Below are 20194 nucleotides of genomic sequence, written 5' to 3'. Positions count from 1 at the left end.
GAATAGCCACTTTGAAGTTACCACAAATTTACCTTTAGATATAGGTGACCAACATCGAGCTTAACACCTGTGAATAATTCTTCGGGGGTCTTGTTGTCCAATGCTTGATGAGGTTCCTTATTTTGAACATATACAACAACATTTTTTTCTTCTCCCCAAAGGAACTTCGACAACTTTTGATCATGGAGCATGGCACTAGCAACTTCTACAAAAGACCTATTCTTCCTTTCAGCTACTCCATTTTGTTCGAGAGTGTCGTTTCTTTCTTGATACCTTCCTTCTTGAAAAAATCAATGAACTCCTTTGATGTGTACTCTCATCCATTGTCGGACCTGAATATTTTGATTTTCTTCCCTATTTGATTTTTTATCAAAGCTTTGAACTCCTTGAACATTTCGAAGGCTTCATCCTTGTGCTTCAAATAATATATCTACATCTTTCATGAAAAGTCATCAATGAAGGTGATATAATAAAGATGGCCACCAAGAGAGTGTACAGGCATTGGACCACCCAAGTCATAATGAATGAGATGGAGGATGTCATTTGTCTTATTCTCACTAGAGGGGAAATGGTCCCCTTGTCTTCTTCCCACTAGCACATCCAGGACATACTCCATCATCTTGGGCTTGAACGTTGGGAATCCCTGAGACAATTTCTCCAATTTCGGAAGAGCATCATAATGTATATGGGCCAATCTTCGGTGCCATAGCTCACTCAGATGATTAGTATCATGGACCAATGCTAGAAGTGGTCTTCCAGTAACCTTGTAGAGTCCTTCATATCTTGATCCTAATGTGAAGGCATATCTCATAGGTGATCCAACATGCCAAGTAAGAACCTCTCCCATGATGAAGTAAATCCTCATCCCTTTGTCTTCTAGAGCGGATATTGATACCAAATTATTCTTTAACCCTGGCACATACATCACATCATGGAGCAAAATAGATTCTCCTGAATTCAAATGAAATTTGATGGACCCAAAACCTTTAACGAGATGAGTGGAGTTGTCTCCAAGAATAATTTTCAAATTTAACTCCCTCTCCACCAAATTAGAGAGAACTTCCTTATAACCAGAGAAGTGATGAGTGGCCCCACTATCAACCAACTAACTATCCTATGAATCTAGAGGAGAGGAACTAGTAAGAGTGGAAATAAGAATATATTCAAATTGTTTTCCAACATTACTTTCATACCTGGAGTATCTTGACTTCTTTTGAGGAAGACGATCTTCTTCATTGTCACTTGGAGCATCTCTTATTCTTCTTTCATCTCTTCCATTGTGATCATTCCTTCGACCATCTCTTCTGCTTTGATCATCAAACTTATTGTTGCTTCCAATGTTGTAGCATGGACCATTGTTCTTCTCGAGGCAATCTCGAGCATAATGACCCTTCTTGTGACAATTTTAGCATTCAATGTGAGATGAGGTTCTATCATTCCTTATTTTTGTGTCTCGAGGTGGAGGCTTTCTTGATGTACTTTATTTTCCTTTATTCTTCTTATTTTGTGTGACAAATGCAACGAGTTCCCCTTATTCATGCTTTTGAATCCTTCCTCTTGATATAATCCTTGATTCTTCTTGGGTAAGCTTTCCAACAATTTCATCAAATGACAGGAGGAAATTGTTGTTTCTTATGGTAGTGATGAAGGTTTCCCAAATAGGAGGGAGACCTCTTAGAGTTATGATCACCAATTCCCTGTCAGACACAATTTCCCCAACTCTTTGCAATTGATCTCTAAGGTGAGATATCCTCATAATGTAGGATTGCAAAGACTCTTCCTTGTTCATTTATGTTTCTTTGAGTTGATATTTCAAGGAGATGATTTCATTCAAATTGTTGACTTCATACATGCCAGTTATCTTATCATACATATCTTTAGACCTTCTCAAATTTCCAACATATGCAAGTAGATTATCTTGTAAAGCATCATCTGTAATTTTCTTTTCTTTTAACTCACCTTTCTTGTGCTTGTTCTTGGCAGGAGTTGAAGCATTTTCTGGAGGCTCATGTACCTTTCCTTGAATGTAGTTCAAAATATCATTGTTATCAGCTATGATCTCCAACCTAACTTTCCATGTAGAAAAATTGGATGAGTCGCCCATCTTCTCATTTTCCTTGAAGAAGGAGGATGTCTTGACTTTGGCTAGATCGGCCCTTTCAACTTTCCAAATATGATTGGTTCCATTCTTGTCTCTTTTGGGCTTGTCCTTCACCTTATCTCTAATACCATGTCAAATTTTCAGATTTTTCTATGTTGTATCAATTACTTTAGCCCAATTCAATACTTCAAGTAGCAATATTTTCAATAACAATTAGTCTTTCCATTCATCAACAGTGAATGAAGATAGAACAATAAATGTAAAGACAAAGGATACAATCAACACATCAATAAGAGACACCAGATTTGGTCAAGGACCAGGGAAAAACCCCACTAGGGGGGAAACCCTTCGGAAAATATTCTTTTATTAAATTGTCATAAAATGTTCAGTAGACAGTACAATGAGCTTAATACAATATGATCCAATAACCCAGTAACATTCAGAAATATGATTACAACATCAAGATATATCAAAGACAACTTTTCCTGACTATGGTCAATTGCGGTTAGGTGCAGTCAATGGTCAAAACTCAGTAAAATTTCCTGGTCACATTGATGAGGAACTGTGTGTTCGACTGAAGTTTCTAGTCGCTCCCTTGAGCCTATGATTCGTGCAACTATGGCTAAATCTATCATGTGGCAAGCCAGCGACGGTAACCCAAAACCCTAAAATAGATGCAAGTCTCAGACCCTATAATTCCAAACCTTTGTGAAATTCTTTTATCATCCCAGCGTCATACCTTTGCGAAAAAATAAATGAAGAATAGAAGAAGAATATTATTGGTGATTTCCAAATGAGCTTGAGGTCACTTGTATTTATAGGCTTCCATGGGTGTCAAATTTGCTTTGGGGTCGACCTTGCCCAAATGTGCATATGTGGGCTTTCCTTCATAAGTACACTTTCCATTATCCGATTTGAGTGATGTTTAGGTCTATTTTTGTCCTCTCGAAAAGAGGAATTCAATGCAATAATCGTATCCATCAAATGATCTATCCAAAATAGAATTTTATCGTAGTTTTAACAGAGTGCAAGATCATGACATCATAATGACATGCTTCTACACTAAGGAGTTTTAGAAAATTTAAGGAGGTCATTTTAGATTTAAGGGAATAATGATTATTTTATTTAAGATGATTGTAGGGCTCTTCTTAATAATGTTCTACAATATACTCTTATAGTATCAAACCAAGAGTTAGATTTTCTAAGGTAGTTGGATGGATGTTTCAAATTTTTTCAATGTTTCATATTCCAACATGTTAATGTGGAAGCTAAGTGACAAGTTCCAACCATGGGAAGACATTCCTCTTTTCGAGAGGACCAATTTTGACTATTGAAGTGGTCAATTTGGATAAGGGGAAGTGTATTTTTGAATTAAATCCCACATGTGCATATTTAATCAAGTCGGCCCTAAAACAAACTGGACACCCTTGGAAGGCTATAAATACAAGTGACCTCAACCTCATTTGGACATGATCATAAGACATTATTCTATTCTCTTCTTTGGATTGGCTCACACAGGACTAAGGCAAGTTCGTGAAGATTGGTTGGCATAAGTTTGAAATTGCAGGGTATGAAGTTTGCATCTCTGTTTTTAGGGTTTTGGGTCTCAAACGCAGGCATGTCATGGAGAAATTTCCACCAAAACCTTTCAGCCTCATGCATGAAACATCTTCCCAGCGACTGGAACCTCAATGTTGCATTTTTCAGTTGATTGAAGTTTTTCCCGTTGACCACAGAGTTTGCTAGTTGACTACAGCCAGTGATAATTGACTATAGGTTCTTGAATCAGGGTTTTTGGATTATTAGAATGGTTGGGTTCATCTTATGGATATTGTTTAGTTGACATTGCTGGATAGTTGTATGTATGAAGATATGGATCACTATAGTCTCTTTTGTTGAATCATTCAATGACAAACGAATAAGAAGAAGAATTTGAAAGGGTTTTCCCCGTAGTGGACTTTGCCCTTGTCTCCAACCAATCTTGGTGTCTTTATGTGTGAAAGCTTTTCTTCTATTGTTCCTTTATGTTCCGCTGCATTGAGTATGATGTTTTTCTTTCTATATAATTGTATATGTTGTTGAATAATGTTGTAAATCTGAATAATATTATGATGCTATGAGGTGAATTCTATATTCAAGTGATGAAATGCAATTATTAAAGAAAAGAAAAATATAGCCCTAAGAAAAATTTAACCCCACATGTGCACATTTGATCAGGTCGGCCCCAAAGCAAATTGGACACCCTTGGAAGGTTATAAATACGAGTGACCTCAACCTCATTTGGACATTATCATGGACGATTCTTCTATTCTCTTCTTTGGTTTGGCTCGCACATATCTAAAGCAAGTTCGTGGAGATTGGTTGGCACAAGTCCAAAATTGTAGGGTTCGAAGCTCACATCTTTGTTTTTAGGGTTTTGTGTCTCAGCCCTAGGCATGTCACGGATAAATTTAAACTACAGTCGCAGGTATGTAATGGAGAAATTTCGACCAAAGCCTTTCAACCACATGCATGACACATCCTCCCTACAACTAGAACCTAAAGGTTAAATTTTTCAGTTGACTGAATATTTATCTAGTTGACCGCAAAGTTCAACAACTGACCTCAGTCAATAGTAGTTGATCACATGCTTCTAAATCAGGGTTTTGTATTAATGGCATGGTTGGGTTCATCTCATGGATATTGTCTAGTTGATTTTGTTGGATAGGTTTATGATGAAAGATATGGATCATTATCCTCTCTCTTTGTCGAATCATTCAATGACGATCTAATAAGAAGAAGAATTTGAAAGGGTTTTCCCTGTAGTGGGTTTTTCCCTAGTCTCTGACCAATCCTAGTGTCTCTATGTGTGAATGATTTTCTTCTATTATTCCTTTATGTTTTGTTGTATTTATGATGATGTTGTTCTTTCTATATAATTTCATATGTTGCTAAATAATGTTGTAAATCTGAATAATGACAAGATCTTGTGGGGTGAATTTAATATGCAAATGTTGAAATGCAATTATCAAAGAAAAGAACAATATAGCGCTAAGAAAAATTAACATGGAATCAAAGTTGGGCTGAAGAAAATTCATTGAATATCACCCCTATGAAGGCACCATTGATGGAAGCAAGAAAATAAGGAGGAGACCTAAAATAATACTAGGGTTTGAAGGAAACCCTAGGTAATTTTTGTATTAGGGTTTCATGGATATTATAAAGTTAAGGTTTGGAAGAAACCTTGGATTATGTCAAATATTTGAGATGTGCACTCTAGAAACCCTAGAATGATCAATGTGAAGATGTTCAAACACTTGCAACAAGTTTGATGTAACCCTAGATGGGATAGTCTCAATTAGGCCTTGGTTATTGATATATTGAAGGCAACAATGTTATATGTATAATGGATCATCCTGACTCTTGAAGGCTGGTTCAAGAGGGAGATGATCGCCTCTCATGGAAGATAAGTACTTTTTTATTTGTGTTACTTATTTATGTCTTTACTTTTGTTTATATTTGTTGATTTTATTATTGATTATGCTTCCTGCATGTATATTTGAGTATTTGGGTAATTCTAACTCCTTAATGAGATGTGATAATTGGATCCTTCTCAAGGATCATGACTAGTGCAGGAATAGAAGAATTGGCTTTGGAAAAGGAAAAAGAGGCACTTGATGAAAAGTTTACAAAGTGCTACAGTGCCTATGTCAAATAAGAGGGTGCACAGGTATTTGAATACTACAAGGTATGTATGATGCTTCGTTTCAAGTTGCAATATTGGATGGAAAGATAAGCCCTAAGGTATGATGAATATCACCTTCATAAATGGCTCATGCATGCATATGAAAGTAAGTTTGATTCATGATACTTATGATGAGATGCTACACTTGGTATTTGAAAAGTATCTTACATTCTATTAAGTCGTGGTAAAGCTACATAGAAACAATTATTTTTGATATAATGGTGCTCTTGATATTTGGCAAGCGTATTTCATTTTAAACATGATGGATTTCCTGATCCTATAAAGAAGGCTAGCACATTGATTCTTATATATGATAGCTTGATAGTAATGATAGTTTTTGTGATAAGCATGACAACCATGATGATGGAAGTGTAACAATAATATTATTGCTCAAATATCTTCTTGGTGACCTTGGCTTAGTAATTATGTCATATGCAAAAATCGGATGCTCTGATTTGATGATTGAATAGATCTAAAGAAATGATGAAGTGAATATGATCCTTGAAGTATGATGATACACCTGTCATCTTCCCTAATCATATGACTCTAACCCTTGATGAAAATTCGATGTCATGTTCATATGTGATGATGAAGTAGTCGATGTTGATATGTTATGTCCATGATGAACATATGTATTAGAACCTGATATAGTTTTATTTCATGATATAAAAGTTTTGTTGATGCATGTCAGTATTATGATAGACATGTTGATGTTTTGAATAATGATGACTGAAGTAGCTTCCCATTCATAGGGAGAAAATCTCCATAAAATCCCTATGCCTATTATCATGTGTATTAAATCCATAGAAGATTCTTTATTATTGAAGTTTTCTAAAATAAATAGACAAATATCTAATGTTGTCGGTTTAAAGCAAGTTCTGGTCTGAGAAGAGAGGGTTTCCCTTAGTTTAAGCCCCAACCACATGGAAGCAAGCTTATCAATGCGGCTATAACAACCGTACGAAAGAAATCCTATGGGTGTGGTTATGCCTGTAGGTCACAAAACTGAAGCTTTATGCATAAAATCAGGAATGCACCAGAAGTATGACAATCCTACATATATGGAGCAGACATCAGAATGTCCTATGAGTAGGGAATTTTGAATATTTGACTTACTATAGAGAATTTAAACTTGTTAACTAAACTTGTGTTTGCAAGGGACTGGAATATGCATATTAGTATGCTATTTTGATTTGATCATTGAATTTAGTATATGACGGTATTTGATAACAATTGAAAGGGTTTGACAATATTAGGCTTATTGCTTTAGCTTAGTTGGCTTGGATAATTGATGATGCCTTAGAACTTTGACATGATGCTTGATGGTTCATAGACATGTTTTGGCTTGTGGATTGTTTGAATTCACAGTGATAACAAGTTATAGTTTTGGATCTAATTTGATATTTGATTACTGATGTTTTGCCTTGATGACAGTGCTATATGCGCATAGTAACTTTCAGTGATGGGTGTTGACATTGATTTTGTATTGAATTCATTGGCTTTGGCAAATTGGTGAAGTATAAACAATTATGATTTATCCTTGGTATATACATTCACATCTAGTCATAGAAATAATTCATATTATGATTATGTGAATGACCTAATGGAATATGATATTACTTAAATTTGTTGACATGACAATAGATGAAGTCATGACTTGGTATTTGGATATGAGCTCTACCTGTCACTTGGTCCAAAGAGTTTATTACAATGAAATTTGCAGAAACCTTTATGATTTTGATATTAGTTTTGATATGTCATTTGAGGCTTGATAAGCAGACTTGGTTGGTTTGATTGCATAATATTGATTTGTGTAGGTCTAAGCATATTGGTTTGGTAAAGTGTTATGTTTGGAGAAAGCATTGTAAGAAGCAATGTCCCCGAGCCTGGCATGTCCGTATTGACAGTTATCTCTTGAAGCTAGGAAGATGTGTCGATCTTAACATCTACTTCAAAAGGGATCCAAGATATGACTTTGATTTTGGTTTTATATGTTGATGGTCTACTCTTGATAGGTAATTAGCCTTTGATGGTCGAAGTAAGAGGGAGTTGGCTTCTGAAGCTCGAAATAATGAATTACTTTCTAAATTTTGGAAAAGAAAATCTATATCATGAATCTATTGAAGAGATTTTGAAAATTGGAAATGCAAATCCTTGGATACTCTAATTGAATTTCGAGAAGTTATGAAGAGATATTGTTGAACCTGCCCTCACAACCGACAATCAATTCAAGCATTTTTGTGTGAACACATGTCTGTATATATATATATATATATATATATATACACATATATATCAACTTGAGTGAATTCATGATTGATCCGCTTCATACGCATTGAGGTACCGCCAAGCACAGTTTGAGATATTTGCATGGGACGATCAATTTTTTGGTATGAGATATTCTTCCTATGATATGTGACTACATGGATGTACTTATGTTGATAAGATCATGATTTATGATACAAGCACATATGTGTGTTTCCTTAGTATGAGATCTACCATGATATTTTGGATGAGAATTTCGTAGCTTTAAGCATGACCGAGGTTGAGTATGATGTTGCTAGCATGGCTAGTTGTGAGGTGGGATGAAGAAGCTCTTTGGAGATTTGTTTGAGAAGGTTATGGATATGTCAGAAATACATTGCAATAATAATGGGTGGGATCTGATTGGCAGAGAATCCCATATATTGTTGGGACTGAGATACCTTCATGCATTGAGACAGTGTAGGCTTGTGGTTGGAACCTCTGTGAGAGGGAGGATGAATCAAGTATCCTATATATATATATATATAATATTTGATTTGATGACTTGTATGAACAAGAGACTATTGCTATTGAGACATGATGATTGAACTCTTCAGTGAGTTATTCAAGTCGATACCACATATGAGCATGATAATTTGTTTTTGATATATAGAGGGCATCGTTGGTCGAGGACATTGAGCTAGATCTTACCACTTGTCTGAGCTCCCAGGGTGTGGAATTGAGATGGAGGACTCTTGGGGTTAAGGGAACTCTGGAAAATAGGTGTGTGTAACCCCTACTCTTGTAGAAGGTCAGGTATCTCCCCTATTGTCACCCATAGGGTATGTGTGATTCTTGTCTATTTTGATAAATCAAGTATATCCCCCTATCTTGGTCTAGCAAAGTATACCCTAGTTGGCATCATACCCACAAGTTGGGATTGTTGGGATTGTCCCTCTCCCTCTTGCCAATGGGTTGAGGAGGCTTGGGGTGTGTGATCCTTACCTTTGGTAAGTCGGGTATCTCACCCTAGCTCAGATTACGATGCAAGTGTTCTACCACATGACTATTGAGGGTCATTATTGGGAAGATAAGTGGGAAATAGGATGGGTTGAGATGTGCTCCCCTATATCCCTATTGCTTAATATGGAGTAGAATATGTTTTTCTCCCCCATAATATTCTAGGTTGAGATGTGCTCCCTGATGTGATTTTGGGTTGAGATGTACTCCCTTATGCGGTTTCGGGTTAAAACTAAGCTCCCTGATATGGTTTTAGGTTGAGATGCATTCCCTGATGTTGTTCTGGATTGAGCTAGGCTTTTTTATATTGATGTGAATCATAGATTTGGCTCCCCACTGATGTTTCTTGGGTGGTAGCATTGGGATCCCCGTTGGCAGTGATTCTGTGTTATATACCTAGGGGGGATAATATGGGGTACCAAGGGAGGTACCCAAGGTAATAATGTAATAATGGATGGGCCATAGTAATAAATAAGGTGGTTAACCCATATCATGTAAGGGACCACAAGTAGTTAGTAATAATGTAATGGGCCCATGGTATTAGTTTGATGGTATGAGGGAACCATGGTAATGACCCATGGTATTGTATGTATGAGGCCTATATAGAGGCTAGAGACTCCATGTCAAGGAATATAGTGAAGGATTATTGTATGAACAGGCATATGGCTTGTGGAGTGTTCTCCTTCCTTAAGGAGTGAATGTATGGTGTTGCCCTACCATAAGGGTTTGATATCAATAAAGAATCATTTCATATTATTTCTGGGTTTATTTGCATTGTCTTATATTTTCATATCAGATCTATAATATTTTGGGTTAGATCTATAACAAGTGGTATCAGAGCAATAACAAGTGGTATCAAAGCATAACAAGTGGTATCAGAGCACTTTCTTAGGCAAAAGTGGAGAAATTTTTTTTATTTTTTGCAGGATTTCGGGGGCGGCGAGTTTTCAGATCAGATATATATGTTTTGGTGCAAGATCTACAAAATCTAATTGCAGATCTAGATTCTTTGTGAAAAAATAGCCGATTCCAAAAAAAAAAATCGGTTGAATCGGAGTTCGGATGAAGGAGATATCGCTGATTTAAAAATCAGTGGGGTTGTAGACAATTTTTCAGGGCAGCGAGTTTGTGGCGCAGATCTGGACGTCCTGGTGCAAGATCTGCAAAATATAATTGTAGATCTAGATTCTATGTGAAAAAATACCCGATTTCAAAAAAAAAAAATCGGTCAAATCGGAATCTGAATGAAGGAGATATCGCTGATTTAAAAATCAGTGGGGTTGCAGACAAATTTTCAGGGCAGCGAGTTTACAGCGCATATCTGGATGTTATGGTGCAAGATCTGCAAAATATAATTGTAGATCTGGATTCTATGTGAAAAGATACCCGATTTCAAAAAAAAAATCGGTCGAATCAGAGTCCGGATGAGGGAGATATCGCTGATTTAAAATCAGCTCTTTTTGCAGAAATTTTGGTGACGACGGGAGAGTTGCAGCACAGATCTGAAATTAGAGTGCCTGGATCAAGATTTCTATCACATGGGCAGATACAGAATGGTTGTTTCATTTCCAAAAACAGGTCATAATAGGGATTCTGAGCAAGATTGACATAATTGTGGCCATTTAAAATTTTCGCCAATTTTTTTGTGATGGCGGGCCAAGATTGGAGTTTGAGGGACTTGTATAAATTTGATGGTTCTCATCCAGCCAAATGGCTAGCACAAATGGAGAAATGTTTTAGTTTGAATTACATCATGGATGATGAGACTCGGCTGAGAATGGGACAAATGTACTTGGACTATGAAAGATGGCAATGGTGGCAAAGGCATCAACATTGCTATCGAAGGCCCTTGACTTGGGACATATTCACAAAAGCTATTATGGACCACTTTGACCGTAAAACTAATCTTGTGGATAAGCTCACACAGACAGACACACAACCTAGCAAAGATTTTATTTTTACAGAAAAGAAGGAAGCCAAAGTACCTAAAGGGTTATTTTCTGTTGGTATCTCCTTATTGCAGGTTCATGGATTGATTCAGAAGGAGAAGATCATTGTTTCTATAAATCCTAGTTGCAAGCATAATTTCATCAATGTTAATTTGGCAAAAAAATTGCAAATTCCAGCAAAACACATTGAAAATACACATGTGGATAATGAGGATGTTCTAGTGTATAAGGATTTGAAGATTTCTATGGATAAGTATGTGTTGCATGGTGATTTTTATACTTCAGAGATGGATAATATGGATGTTGTTTTGGGATATCCTTGGATAGAATCTGTGGGTACTATCAATATTAATGTGTAGAAGAAATTCCTGAAGCTCTGGTATAAAAAGAAGAAAATTACATTACAGGATATTTCTATCAATAAATAGGTAGAGTACATGGAGGCTGAAGCAGAAGATTTTCCAGGGACTGACATATCAGATGATGAGCCTTTGATGATCGACAATCAAACACAAACAGAGGCTGAAGTAGAAAAGGTTACAGGTACATCAGATGAGGGCTCAGTGGTTGAAGTCATATTGGAAAAGAAGACACCACAACAGGCACCATAGCAGGGTGAATTAAAGAAAAAGACACTGTGGGTTAAAACTTCAACATATCATCACCCACATCACCCCGCAAGAAAACAACCAACAAGATGTCAACCAATTAGCCACAAGAACAACAACCACCGTATGACGGATAGCGAGGAGCGAAGATCCACCTACTACACATCAACACAAAAGAGCTGCCATGGTCAACTTCCATCTCAAGCGAGCGAGGCACCAGCGAAATCGAGGGTTCACCTTTCTCTTGGATGGCTAGATGCAAGTGCATGGTACCAGTGGACTACTCTTTTGAGTATATCTTATTATTTGTGTTCTTCCCATGTTTCGGGGACGAAACATGCTAAGGGGGGTGGAATGTTATATACCTAGGGGGGATAATATGGGGTACCAAGGGAGGTACCCAAGGTAATAATGTAATAATGGGATGGGCCATAGTAATAAATAAGGTGGTTAACCCATATCATGTAAGGGACCACAAGTAGTTAGTAATAATGTAATGGGGCCATGGTATTAGTTTGATGGTATGAGGGAGCCATGGTAATGACCCATGGTATTGTATGTATGAGGCCTATATAGAGGCTAGAGACTCCATGTCAAGGAATTGTCAAGGATTATTGTATGAACAGGCATATGGCTTGTGGAGTGTTCTCCTTCCTTAAGGAGTAAATGTATGGTGTTGCCCTACCATAAGGGTTTGATATCAATAAAGAATCATTTCATATTATTTCTAGGTTTATTTGCATTGTCTTATATTTTCATATCAGATCTATAATATTCTTGGGTTAGATCTATAACATTCTGGGTGGTAGCAGTGGCTCCCCGATGAAGAGAGGGTTGTAGCTTAAGCTCCTATCTGATATCAAATTCTTCTTCTTTTAGATTTAAGAATGCTCAAAATATGAGCAGATATAATCAAGAGATAAGCAGGAATAAGCAGAGATGAACGAAGATAAGCAATGTTGACATTTGATGTCAAGATACTTGAGACAGGATATGATTTGATAAATGCAATGATTACATGATGTAGTTGGAATTTCTCCCTAGTTGAGAGGGAGTGTTAATTTGGTAGCTCAATGACAAATTCCAATCACGAGACAAGATTCCTCTTCTCAAGAGGACCAATTTTAACTATTGAAGTGCTCAATTTGGATAAGGGAAAGTGTACTTTTCAATTAATTCCCACATGTGCACATTTGATCAGGTTGGCCCTAAAGCAAATTGGACACCCTTGGAAGGCTATAAATACAAGTGACCTCAACCTCATTTGGACATTATCATGGAGCATTCTTCTATTCTCTTCTTTGGTTTGGCTCGCACAGGTCTAAGGCAAGTTCACAGAGATTTGTTGGCACAGGTTCGAAATTGCAAGGTTTGAAGCTCACATCTTTGTTTTTAGTGTTTTGGGTCTTAGCCACAAGCATGTGATGGAGAAATTTTGACTAAAGCCTTTCAGCCACATGCATGACACATCTTCCCTGCGACTGGAACCTAAAGGTTGAATTTTTTAGTTGACCACAAATTTTTCCAGTTCACCACAAAGTTCGGCAGTTGACCTCAGTCAGTAGCAGTTGATCATAGGCTTCTAAATTAGGGTTTTGGATTATTGGCCTGGTTGGGTTCATCTCATAGATATTGTCTAGTTGATTTTTTTGGATAGGTTTATGATGAAAGATATGGATCATTGTACTCTCCCTTTGTTGAATCATTAAATGACAATATAATAAGAAGAAGAATTTGAAATGGTTTCCCCGTAGTGGATTTTGCCCTGATATCCAACCAATCATGGTGTCTCTTGTGTGAATGTTTTTCTTCTAATGTTCCTTTATGTTCCATTGCATTGATGTTGATGTTGTTCTTTCTATATAATTGCATGTGTTGCTGAATAATGCTATAAATATGAATAATGACATGATCCTTTGGGACAAATTTAATAAGAAAATGTTGAAATGCAGTTATCAGAGCAAAGAACAATATAGCCCTAAGAAAAATTAACACAACATACTACCTATTTACAGTTACAGTGTGTTGTAGATAAATTAAAGAATGACTCCATAAGCTCAATGAAAGAGCATTGAAATAGAGTAGTTGGCCTTCAGCAGTTTTACAGTGTGTTGTTTTTATAATAGAACACGTTGCAAGATATTGAATAGAGCATGATTCATTGCGAGGATATGCACACAAATTTTCCTCCAAAAGAAAATATGTGGAAAAGGACAATTGATTGAATAGGTGGTAAATTTTGCATTATTTGTTGGGTAATTAACAAATTTAACTTTAGGAAACAACTTCAACAACTCAAATTTATGTTGGCATTATGATACAGGAATTGTCCTTGATGGCAACTCACTCAGATGAAAGATCATAGTACAGCAGGTTAACAGAGAAGAATTACATATCAGTCTACACAGCATGAAGAAATAGATGTATATGCGGGTTCACCTTGACCAAGTTGCATATACACGCAGGTTCACTGACCAAAAGTAGCGTATACGTACACACACACCTTCACAAAAGGAAAAGCGTGTATACCTTGGAAAACTAAGTTTTGGGTCCAAAGTATTTGGTCCATGGTATTTTGATCCATGGTATTGGTCCAAGGTATCTAGTCTGAGGTATTGACCCTAGGTTTTTGGTCCAAGGTACTGGTCCTAAGTGATTTTGGTCCATGGTATTGAGAAAGGCCTAAAAATATAAAAGGAGGAGAAGATCATTAGGCCAAAGTGTGCAAGTATCGAATATCTGATGAAGTGTGAGATCTAGTATGCAGGTTATTGGCTTATGGTGTTGTGCTTGATCTAAACCAGGGATGAACCTTAGCGGTTGATGGAGGATAAGATCTAATGATGGATCGGGATCTTAAGGCTTGAAATGAATTATCTTTATATGGTTTGATCATGTTTATTCTAGATCTGTATACTGACACATGTGTTGTTCTATAAATATTATGATCTGGGTATAACTGAAGTCTGGAATAGCTGCAGAATTATGAATTAATATTTGCAAATGTATATGATGGTTTGAGAAAAGCACGTGTACACGCAGGTTCGACACATGGAAGTAGCGTATAACTTATAAAATATGTTTCAGTTGTTTTTGTTTGTTGTTGCAGAGTTTTGGGTTCTGGTTACTGTATTCTGGTGACAGTATTCTGAATTATCAGATTGATGGGTGTTGGTACCATTCCATGACCTCCTTTTTCCTCCTGAAACACATCGTTTGCCTACCTTTTTCCTTCATAAATCTCTTAGATCCCCTTGAAATTGATTAGTTAACAGTATTATAGTTGTTAAATGCATTAGAATTGATTTATGAGTTTTATGTTAAAGAATTAGGGATTTTTGATAAAAAGACTACAGGAAGTTACAACATCCTGTAAATGGTTTATTGTTTGACATATGGCATGACAGGTAAGCTAAAGCAAAGGGTAGGGACGAAAAATAGAATGTACAAGCATGGACGAACACCTATCCTACAGCAGAACCAACACTCCTGAATGCGCGGTCAATGATGGTCAAAGCACAGCATGTTGGCGACAAAAGCAGCAACAGCATAGGGTTCTAAACCGATTTAGTTTTGTTCCTTTTTGAAATCGGTTCAGAATGGAAACAACTTAAAAAAAACTATTCCATAACAAAAGCGGCAACAGCCGCATAACGAATGTACATTCGTTCCAAAATGTAAACGGTGTTAGTTTTTTAAAAGACATATGTAAACACAGTTATGTGTTGTTGGTTAGTTGTTATCTGTGTATCGTTTTGAAAAACAGAGCTTTTGAACTTAATACCAGAACTCAGTTGCAGTCACGATTTTGTTATTGCGTTGATTCTATAGTTGCTTGAGCGCAGTCCAGTATACTTTTGAAACGCGGACGGGCCCTGCGTGGAACGGGTATACTGTCATTTTATTTTATTAGCAACTTCTGTATGCACAGTGATTAGAGTTTGGTTTATGCTTTCGTTGATTTAATTAGCAATTCATATGAGTGATGTTTATGATGGTGGCTTGAAGGATTCATCGTCGAGATCGTTGAACTGTATCCTGTAAGGGATCTGATCTTTCGTTGTCTTTTTAAAGCATCTTCATGAACCCTGTTCCCATGTATCTGAATTTTAAGTGTGCTTATGATTTCAGTATGTCTCAATCTCTCATGAATGATAAACATTGAATACTGAGTGTTCATTGAACAGGGGTTTTATGCACAGCATCCTCGTAAGGGGATTGAAATCTTGGTTTAAGTAATACACAGTGTTTTTTTTAGAATAGGTAGATGAATTGAGTGACCTGAGTGTCCAGGTGATAGGGAGCATACCTCAACCTTCCGTAAAGAAGTTTTGTAACCTACCATCACGAACACTTAGTTAGGAATCCTTTATGTCTATAGATTGTAGACGCATGCCTCGAAGTTTACTTATCCTGGTCGATAATAAATATAGCCTAATCTAGCACCCTAGATAGGACACTACATTTTGGCGCCGTTGCCGGGGAGGCGTAGTTAAAGGATTTGAAAAATTTTATAAACAAAAACGAGCAAAAACATAGATTTAGAAATCATGTTCACTTATGCCTAGATCTAGAGATAATCAAGGTAGATTCATAAAAACCCCCCATCCAAAAACTAACCTATCATCAGGAGCAGACTCTTTAGGAAATACAACACCAGCTGAGGAAGTCACCATACAAGCATTAGAGGATAAACAAAAGTCAGGGCAAAGACTTACTCTCATCGAGAGGCAAACTTTATTAGTACACAAATCGCAGAAGAAACACTTTCCTAGATCCTCTAAACAAGGAGAAAGTAGCACAGTGACCAAACAATCTTTCTTTAATCTTCTCTTTGAAACAAGTGACACTAACGTAGAGGAACCTATTAAAATGGCTGAGGAAGGAGATGGATCAGTACCAAATCAAGGACGAAGAGATGAAGAAGAGTCAACCTTTAAGTTTCCTATTCAAGAACCACAAGAAGATGATGAGATAAAAATGAAAAACATACCTCCATCCGTGCTACCAAACTTTTATGGCATGGCTTCAGAAGACCCAGACTCATTCTTGTTCGAGTTTGACATTGTATGTCGAACATATGGCTACACAGATGATGCCCATAGGCTTAGACTCTTCCCAGCGACATTAAAGGCATCAGCCTTAAGATGGTTCATGGGGCTTGGTGAACATGCGATAACTGATTGGGATGGCATGAGAAGAATATTTCTAAAGAAATATCAACCTTATTGTAGATTGAAAGATTCCAAAGATGATATCTTTAGAATGAACCAACAAGAGGATGAAACCTTAGAGGAATACTTAGAACGGTTTTTATACAACTTACAAAAATCCAAACACCGAACTATGCCTCTTGATTTGAAGGCATCCGAGAGGAATACATGGAAGATCTTAATTTGATGGGCAAAGGTGACATTTCTACCTTACCTTTTGAAGAAATCGCTGAATTATGCGAAAAGTATTCAAGGAGCAAAGCTAAAATTGGAAAAAGAACATTTTCATCCAAAGCCACAAAATCTGCTTCAGCAAGTGTCACAAGGGCTGAAATAGGGAATCTGTTAGAAGAATTTAAAACAGATCTGTTAAGCACCTTAGGAAACCAAATTGACACTCTAAAAGCTAAGAAGAAACAAGAAGATGAAGATCAGATAATGGCTATCTTCTGCCCAAAATGTCGGAAGAAACATGCCTTAAAAGACTGCCCATTAGAAAACATCCAAGTTTGTGCCTTCTGTACTGAAAATCATGATATATTTAATTGTTCTAAAGTTAAGGTTTTGCAGAACTGTAATATGGCAGCTAATGCAGAGATGGAAAATGTATATTATATGGGCACAAAGAGACCATGGCAGCCAAGACCAGCACCTCAAGGTATGTTTCCAAATCAGAATTTGCAATTTCCTGTAAATGATCAAATGTATGCTCAGAATTCTTGGAATGTACCCATGCCATGGCAGCACCAAAATCACCCACAGCAACAATGGAGACCATCTCAACAATACTCTCAATCATATCATACATATCCTCAATCATACCAACCATATTCGTAGCCATATCAACAATATCATCAGCCATACTTGTCACATCCTCAATCATATCAGCAGTACCCTCAGTAGCAAGTTGTTTACCAACCTCAACCTCAACCTACTCAACAAGCACTGCCTACTCCTCCACCAATAAATCCACCACAATTGTAATTTCCATCTAACTCACAACCTCCCAGACCTACTCAAATACTTGCTCAAACTATCCCAAATCCAAATAACAGAGCAGAGAGGCCAGCCTACAATGTAGAAGAGGGAACCTCATATCCCACACTACCCTTGCAAAATATCAACTTGAGGTCTGGTAAGGTACTCCATAAAGATTCTCCAACAACTGATAAACAAGAAGAAAACACAGAAAATGAAAATGAAATGACAAATCAAAAAAAACTAAACGATGACACCAAAGATAAACAAATGCAACCATTGCATCCACCTTTTCCAGACCGATTGGTCCAAATGAAACTTCCAATGTCTATACCACAGTTTGATGTTTTAGATGAGCTCAAGAATGTCTATATAAAAATTCCGCTACTGCAAGCCATAAAAGACATTCCCATATATACTAAAGCAATCAAATAAATGTGCCTTAAGAAGCCCACTAGGAAAAGGATTGATCCACAAACCATTCATGTTATAGGACATTTAGCTGGCCTTATGACAAATACCATCTCAATGGAAAAGTATGTTGATCCTGGTATCCCCAGAGTTACTACAATCATTAACAACATACATATTCCAAACACTTTAATAGATCTTGGGGCCGCAATAAATGTCATGACTCTTGAAACCATGAGAACACTCCAGCTCATAAATTTGCAACACACAACGATTGTTCTAGAACTAGCTGATAGGTCTAAAGTGATTCCTGAAGGGATTTTGGAGGACATAATTGTTTCACTAGACTCTTGGGAGTATCCAGTGGACTTCTTAGTTCTTCAACCCAAATCCAATTTAGGAGGGCACCCTATCATCCTTAGTAGACCATGGTTAGCGACTATTGATGCGTTCATAGGATGTCGATCGGGCAACATGATCATTTCACGAGGAACTGAAAGAAAACAACTCACTCTTTATCCATCGGCACAATCACCAGCAGTAGCACACAATTTATGGCTTGATGATAAATACAATGATAAAGAAGAAGTACAATCTGTTTTTAGCATCAACCAAATCTATGATTTTCAAGAACAAAATAATAATGATCTGGTAGAATTGTTCCTTTCTCAACCTGATATCTCCGAAAATTTGAGAAACGACCAATATCATGCTGCAGATGTGCTTTTAGCCCAAAATTTTCAAGAAACATGCACCATTCAATCTTTGCAAACAACATTTCATGATATTTTTCCCATTCAATCCATCACAAACACACAAAGTCAGATCATAGAGATTAGTCCAGGGAAAACTCTGAACATTGGCAATCACCTAGACTCATCTCAGCAAGAGAAATTGATTCAACTATTGAGAAAATACCAGAAAGCATTTGCTTGGGACTACACCGATATGCATGGGATTCACCCCAACACATGCACTCACCATATTTATACTGATAGTACTATCAAACCAGTGAGGCAACCGCAGAGAAGAATGAACCCCATGCTCCAGGATATTGTCAGAGAAGAATTGCAAAAACTGTTGAGAGTTAATTTTATATATCCTATTTCTGACAGTCAGTGGGTATCCCCATTGGTAATAGTGCCCAAGAAAAATGGTAAGTGGCGAATTTGTGTTGATTATAGACAATTGAACAAAGCAACGCTCAAAGATTATTTCCCACTACCATTTATTGACCAAGTGTTAGACACATTAGTTGGGAAATCATCATTCTCTTTTCTTGATGGTTTCAATGGCTACAACCAGATCAGGATAGCCTCAGAAGACCACGAAAAAACCACATTCACTTGTCCTTGGGGCACTTATGCTTATAATGTTTTTCCATTTGGACTTTGCAATGCTCCAGCTACATTTCAGAGAGCTGTATTAGCTATTTTCGCTGATTTAGTTCATGATTGTGTTGAAGTTTACATGGATGATTTTTCAGTGTACGGCAATTCATTTGAACATGCATTAGAGAACCTTGAAAGAGTTTTGAAAATATGTATCGAAGCTAATCTATCCCTGAGCAATGAAAAGTGCTTTATGATGTTAAACGAGGGGATAGTATTAGGCCACTATATTTCTTTTCAAGGCATTAAAGTTGATCCAGCAAAAATCCAGATCATTGTTGATTTGCCAATTCCAAAGAATCAAAGAGAGGTAAGAAGTTTCCTTGGGTATGCAAGCTATTACAGAAGGTTTATTGAACATTTTAGTAAAATAGCTTTACCTTTGTTTAAGTTTCTAACAAAAGACGTACTTTTCAACTGGAATAAGAATTGCCAGCAAGCATTCGAAACACTCAAAAAGAAGTTATCAACCGCACCAGTCTTAAGAGGGCCTAACTGGAGCCTACCATTTCATATCTTTACAGATGCATCTGACACTGCGGTAGGTGCCTCATT

The sequence above is a fragment of the Pinus tabuliformis genome, chromosome X, assembly GCF_031772625.1.
Source record: "Pinus tabuliformis cultivar Carrire ecotype Pingquan chromosome X, CPIR1, whole genome shotgun sequence".
In the NCBI taxonomy this organism is placed as follows: Eukaryota; Viridiplantae; Streptophyta; class Pinopsida; order Pinales; family Pinaceae; genus Pinus; species Pinus tabuliformis.
The sequence above is the reverse complement of the archived record's forward strand: the minus strand, read 5'-3'. Positions refer to the sequence as shown.